The sequence below is a fragment of the Taudactylus pleione genome, unplaced genomic scaffold (genome assembly GCF_031769625.1).
Source record: "Taudactylus pleione unplaced genomic scaffold, aTauple2 ptg000967l, whole genome shotgun sequence".
Classification (NCBI taxonomy): domain Eukaryota; kingdom Metazoa; phylum Chordata; class Amphibia; order Anura; family Myobatrachidae; genus Taudactylus; species Taudactylus pleione.
The window spans coordinates 10,292,834-10,299,466 of NW_028285368.1; positions in this window are offsets into that span (position 1 = coordinate 10,292,834).

Here is a 6,633-nt window from a genome sequence, read left to right on the forward strand (position 1 = left end):
GCACCCAAAAAAGGGCCATGGCTTCATGGGGAAGGGCCAGGGAAGAGATAGGAGAGGCCAGGAGATGCTGGGGATGAAATAAGAGGAAGCTACAAGCAAGAATGATAATAAACAGAAATTTGACAGGCCCAAACAGCGCTCCCTGACCTGTGGTGCCCTGTGCGATGGCACCGGCCGCACTACCCTAGCTACGGCCCTGGATAACAGTGTAACATTCAGTACATTATCTCAGATTTCCTTTAAAAGAGCTTCGTTCAACTCCTGCCCACAATAAACATCTCCTAAAACAACTTACTTCAGAAAAACAATTACACTTCGTGTTATATATAAATAAAAACACAGTACAGCATAACAGTGAAAACAAGGTTTTGCCTACAGGTCTGCGGCTTTAGCTTTGAGCAAAGTCAGTCCAGCATTAGAGGAAAAGAACAGAGGGCCTGATTCAGACCCGGTCGCTCTGACAGAGCGCTCGCTCTGAATCAGGGCCGGGCTTTTTTATTTTTGGAGCGGCCTTTCGGCCGCTCGCATAGCTGTGGGTTACCACCCACAGCTATAGCGAGTGGCAATGATGATGGTCACGATGGTCAAGACCATCGCGACCATCGGGCTTGCGACGAGACCCTTGTGGTAGGGTCTCGTTCATTGCAAGCCCCAGAGAGCTTTCGGCTCTAACAGAGCCGGAAGTTCTCCACTGATATCACTTGTGATGTCAGTGGGGCCGCCCCCAAACGGCAGGCGTTCTCATGGGAACGCCTCCGTTTGGGCAGGCACCCCCCCCGGCCCGATAACCAAAGGGGGCGAGCTGTCACCCAACATCGATAGCTCGCCCCCTTTGGTGCAACACCCGGAGCGACGGAGTGCCCATCGCTAGCCGGGTCTCGCGCATGCGCACGACGGAGCCGGCTCCGTCGTGCGCATGCGCTGTGGGCCACCATCGACCCGGTTGCGAGCAGTCACCGCTTGCGACCGGGTCTGAATCAGGCCCTGAGTTCATGCAGTTAGCTCCTTTAGCTTTAAGCACAGTCCAGCATTAAGGAGAAACAAATAAAGATTAGCATACAGTTCTCGGCCTAAGCTTTAAGCACGGTCCAGCATTAAGGAGAAATTAATAGAGACTAGTATATAGTTTGTGGCTTTAGCTTTAAGCACAGTCCAGCATTTAGTAAAGACAAACAGAGATTTAGCATACAGTTTGCGGCTTTAGCTTTAGGCACAGTCCAGCATAAGAGTGAAATAGAGAATAGGTGTTTGCACACACTTCTGTACATTACTCATTAGCCTAATCATGTATTTATGATAATTATTCCTTAATATTCTCTTGAACCCATCACAATGAATAACCGCACAACACTAAGAGTGAAGCATGTAAATATAAAACATTTACTTGCTTTTGCTGAAATAGTTAGCACTACTTTGAAACATAAAATGAAGATACAATGGAAAACAGTCACATTCATGTGCAATTTACTCTAAACAGCAACTGGCATCAATCTGAAGGCAACTCCATGGTTATTCAGCATTTTACTTTAGCACAAACCAGGAGTCTACAAAGGTGAGAGCACCCCAAACAGCCTAATAGAATCAACGGTACTCCGATTGCAATAAATTCATTTGCAGAATTTAAGCATAACAGTTGCAAGCACATTGAAATCAGCAATATCCAGCATTTAGCATAGAATACATTTTCTATTGCATCAACTTTAAACATACTGCTAACCATCTTCGCCCAAAAGATGACCCCTAACAGTACCTATGACCTGGGCAACAGAGTAAATACCTCCATACTGCCCTACCCATTGGATCCAGCCTAAAAGAGATACCTTACTACTGGGAATACCCCAGCTCAGCTCCTATCCCTAACTCACTGGTGGCAACTACTACAGTATTTTATTTCCCACCCACCAGGACAGCCCACCAGCACAGCAGACATAATTAAAATCAGGGTATCTCAGCACTGCAGCTCCTTAGCTTGTCCCTTATCACCTGCGCTGCCCGGAATGTAGATCATCGCACCGGCTGTGCTTCCATTCAGGATCCTAACGCCAGGAATCCTGAAGTCTGTGGATTACTGTGATGCTGTCTTCACTCCACCTGTCGGGCTTGGGTAATCTCCTCCCGGGCTCCAGTCACAGAGTCTCCTCCAGGCATGTGATTAGGAGTCCTCTCAGGGTCTTGCTCTATGGGGCTGTCACTCTCTCTGCTGGTGTGACTCCTTGGTCTTTTCCTCATGGCAGGCATGCTTTTCCTTTAGCAGGGTCCACTCCAGGTCTCTTCTAACAAAAGTATTCCAGCGGTCAGCAGCAGCGGTTCTTCCCAGCAGGTCCTTTGATTTCAGCTGGCACTCCTCACAGCTGCCGAGTCCTCTCAGTGGCAATCAGGCTCCTCCTCCAGCACTCCAGCAGCAGTCCAGCAACAGCCTGTGATGCCTTTCTGTTAGTGGCAGTTCTCCCTTCTGGTCTTCCTCTGGGGCTGGAGGCAGCCTTCCTCCAAGAGCAAGCTCTCATAGTAGCAGGCACAGTAGTAGCATCAGCAGCATCCCATGGGTCAGAGTCCTTGCAGGGGGTCTTGCGCCGGCTTACCGCAGCCGGGGTTCACTTCACTGAGGCAGCTCCCTGTGGCCTCAGCTGCTCCCCTTCTGCAGGCACACTCAACTCTCCTTTGGCTACATTGCAGCTCTGCTGTGCAGCTCTTTCCCCATCTCCCACTACAGGTGATGAACTGCTTGTTGTTACATGCTGGAGTTGTTTCACTGGCATGTTCCCATCAGTGTCCCCTTGTGACAGCTATTTCTCCGGGGTCAGGCAGTCTCTCCCCTACTGCAGGATCAATAAACTCCATATTAACTACATGGCAGCACCTGCCGCCCAGCTCCTTCCCATCAGGGCTCTCTTCTCCCCTCCAGGGGAGCCGTATTTATCATCTCCCTACACTACTCTGCCTGCCTTCCTGGGTCTAGCCTGACTCCTCTGAATGGACAAGGGGCCCCGGTAACACACCGCCCCTGGGCTCCTCTACCCGGACACCCAGGCCACCAATAAAAGAAGGGACATTTTCACGCATAAATGGGATACTGACCAAGGAGTATTTTCTTCCCCCCTGGTTGCACATGCTCAATAAGGTCCAGGGAGAGCAGGGTCAGCAATAGTTCAGTGTAGCCTGTTATTCCTATCCATAAGGCTATCTAACGCTGCTTTAAAAAAAACAACTGGTGCTAAGGGGCAAAGGAGTTCCTAATACAAATGGGAGACCCCAAACTTTGGGGTATCACAGGTGTACACACTGAAAGATATCTATGCCACATCTCTGAACAGGCAATTCTTGATGTACGGACTACCAAAGATATCTATATCGTCCATGCGGGAATGAGTATCGTTGTTCATTCACAGTAAAAAAAAAAATAACGATATGAACAATTTATCGTTGAACGATATCGTTATCATTCATAGATATCATACCGTGTGTACACACCTTAAGCCAGAGGTTCCCAAATGTGGTCCTCAAGGCTCCCCAACAGTTCAGGTTTTACAGATATCCATGGTTGAGCACAAGTGGTTAAATCAAATTGACTGAGGTACTAATTAAGTCACCTGTGCTCAACCATGGATATCTCTTAAACCTGAACCGTTGGGGAGTCTTGAGGACCATGTTTGGGAACCTCTGCTCTAAGCGAATTTCCTAGATAGCTCCTACTAGTTATAATTTCTATTTTGAAATTTTAGATTAGGGATGTGAGGGTGGATGGTTTTTATAGTTAGTGGATAGCAGGCTGTAAAGGACTAAGGTATGTCATAGGTCGGGTTTGGTATACAGGGTGGTTTATTAGGGTATATACTGAAGTTAGTTGTAGTTTTTTGTTTGGTGTACCATGGTTAAGGTATAGTATAGAGAGTGGGGGGAGACTAGTGTTATGCTTGGATTCCATGTTATATGTTCACAGGAATTCTCTTGTTTATTGTGGCACAATATTGGTATTTTTCAGTGGGTGCATGGGTAAAACTTTGGTTCCTTTGGTGAAGACTTGTTGGTCCTTTAGTGCCTTTACTGGTTTATGTAATATCTCTGTAGTTGATTTGTGTTATACCTAGTAGTATACTTCAGGTCCTTCTGTTACAGTCCAGTTCTAACTGGTTGTAGGGTTTTAATGATTGTGTGGGTTGTTGCAGTTTGGGCTTGAATAATGCCATCATGCCCTTGCTGCTTGGCCTTAGTGTTATCCTTCTTTGCTTGGATCTTGCACTATTTGATTGGACCTTATTCACTGTAACCTTAACTTACAATGCCTGTATTGGGTTACTATGATGCTATGCGCCTAGTTGCCATTGAGTCATTTGTTTTGTATTATGTGCTGGCTGAGATTTTATACAACAAAATGTATACTGGAAAACTGACAAAAAAGGATAAATTGGTGAAATCTGATTGATTTAACCAACTTGTCCCAACAATCATTTTTGTCCATTTTCCAGTCTTTGGGAGCAAATGGCCGAATGTTATTTGCTAAAAAAAAAAATAAAGTTCTGCGTTGGACGGAATTATTGCCGTAAAAGAAAGTGCCTGCATCCGCCCCTGGCCATCCGCGAACTATCCTGAGAGATGGATCTTGGATCCCCCTTTGGGAGTGGACACTTGGGAGCTGTGCTTAAAGTGGTCCTAGAGAAGTAGTGGAACTCACCCCCTTTTTTAAAAAAAGGGACAGTGAACGCCATAAGTGCGCACCGAAAAAGGGGTGTGGTCACACAATAGTATTCCCAATTCAAACTACGCCACACAGTAGCACAATCTTGATTCACATTATACCACATAGTAGTGTCCCTTATTCATGTATGACAAACAACAGTGCCCCTTATACACAATGCCCACAGCAGTAGTGCCCCTAATACACAAAATGCCCATAGTGCTGGTGCCCCTTATTCAGTGTCCCCAATAGTGGTGCCCCTTATGCAGTGCCCCAGTAGAGGTAGTGTCCCTTACGCAGTTCCCCCAGTAGTGGTAGTGCCCCTTATGCAGTGCCCACATTGGTAGTGCCCCTTATGTAGAGCCCACAGTACTGGTAGTGTCCCTTATTCAGTGCCCCCAGTAGTGGTGCCCCTTATGCAGTGCCCTCATTAGTAATGCCCCCTGTAGTTGTGCCCCCATTAGTACTGCCCACTGTAATAATGCCATTAGTAAAGCCCCGTGTAGTACTGCCCCCAGAAGTAATGTCTCCTACAGTGAAGCTGCTTATGTGGCAAAAAAATAAAAAAAATAATACTTACTTTAAGCCCGGCTCCTGTGTCTGCTGCCTCCGGTCCGTCTGGCTGCTACTCTGAACTATTGGAGAGATGTCATGATGCCTCTCCCATAGTGCACTGCACGACCCGGAAGCTGGAGCTCAGGAGTGAGCTCCAGCCTCCGGTTGCGGGGAGGGAGCCGGGCGACCGCTGGTAACAAAATCTCAGCGGGCGCCCGGCAAACAGAGCCTCCCTGCGGAGCCGGGCTGAGTCGGAGGAGGCAGAACTGGTTCCGTCTCCAAATAGAAGTGATGGAACGCAGTTCTGCCCCATTCCGGCAATCTCTAACCCCTGCATAGGAGGCAATTCAATCTAATGTATCAAAATGTTCCATTAGTGTCTCCATTAAAGAGACCTCATATAATGGACCTCATATAATGTTCCATTAGTGTCTCCATTAAAGAGACCTCTTGTTGGTATATGGTCCCAGACCGCTAACACCAAATGTTTCCCAATGTCTCACAATTATTCTGGCGCCACCCATTTCCATGTTTGGTGGACCTGTCCACTGATTGCGTCCTTTTTGGCTATGGTTAAATCACTCATGGGGCATATTCAATTGGGCGCAAGGTTTAGCGAGGTAAAAAACCTTGCGTCCCTCGCGCCCAATTTTGGAATACGTGCAGTATCCAATTTAAAAAAAAAGGGCGCAGGGTTTTCAGCTCTGACAACTCCGCAGCGTGAGATAAAAAAAAATCTTCACTTACCTGGCCGGGGGTCTCCGCGGCTCCCGCTGGCCTCCTCCCCACCCTCTCACCAGGAACTAATAAACAGGATATGGTACGTTTCTAAAATGGAATACATAACCAGTCTTTAAAATAACATAGTGGACAAGTTTCATGAAGTTTGGATGCCTTGGTATCTCTTTCAAAATGTTAATCTCCCTGGTCTAGCATAGCAGCTTGTCCTATCAACCCGTCCTTTCCTTTTTATATATTTTACTGCTCATCTCCATCTCACCTCCCACCTATTTGCCCCTCCCCTTTCCTCTTCTTTATTTGGACATAGTTTATTTATTTTTTCCTTTTCCCTTTGGTTTTTACCATCTGCCTGTCTGCTCTCTTCCCTCCCCCCCCCAATGTTGGTTACCCCTTCAAATTCAAATGTTCAAGCTTGCCCCCTCAAAGTTTTCACCCTCTTTTAACTTTTTTCTGCGTCTTACCTTTTTCTCTACCCTCTCCTACACTCCATGTTTGACTGAATTGTATCACTTCCATATAGTTTTTTTATTGTGTTGTTTTTATTGGTATTGCTTCTGTGGAACCATCTGTAATTCTATTTGCATAATTTTCAATTACATTTTGTGATTGAAGAAAGTGCCAACTTTTAAATTGTTTTCAGTGGTGGATTTGCTCCGCTTATTATA